This window comes from Corapipo altera, unplaced genomic scaffold (genome assembly GCF_003945725.1).
Source record: "Corapipo altera isolate COAL_440 unplaced genomic scaffold, ASM394572v1 126, whole genome shotgun sequence".
Classification (NCBI taxonomy): Eukaryota; Metazoa; Chordata; class Aves; order Passeriformes; family Pipridae; genus Corapipo; species Corapipo altera.
Window position 1 is genome coordinate 2,869,735 of NW_020884937.1, and position 747 is coordinate 2,870,481.

Sequence of the window (747 nt, forward strand, 5' to 3'; positions counted from 1 at the left end):
CTATATAATATATAAATTTTTATATTTCCTATTTTATATTTTATATAATATTTTATATTTTATATATTATTTTTATATTTTATACATTATTTTTATATTTTATATATTATATTATATTTTATATATTATTTTTATTTTTCTATATAATATATAAATTTTTATATTTCCTATTTTATATTTTATATAATATTTTATATTTTATATATTATTTTTATATTTTATACATTATTTTTATATTTTATATATTATATTACATTTTATATATTATTTTTATATTTTATACATTATTTTTATATTTTATATATTATTTTTATTTTTCTATATAATATATAAATATTATTTATATATTTATGGTTCCATATATTTCTATATTATTTATCTATTTAAATAATATATAAAAATTATATGTAATGCACATATATTTATATATTAAATTTTATTATATATATTCTAATATATATATTAGAATATATATTATTTATATTTTATATATATTCTACATATATTAGAATATATATTATTTATATTTTATATATATTCTGCAATATATATTATTTATATTTTTCATATATTTATATTTTATGTAAATATATTTATATGGGTGTGTTTCATATTTTTATAATATATAAATATATTTGTATTGATATATTTTATATTTCTATAATATCTATTATATTAATATCTCTTTTTATACTTTGTATAAATATATTTATATGTTTTATATTTATAAAATATATAAAATACATT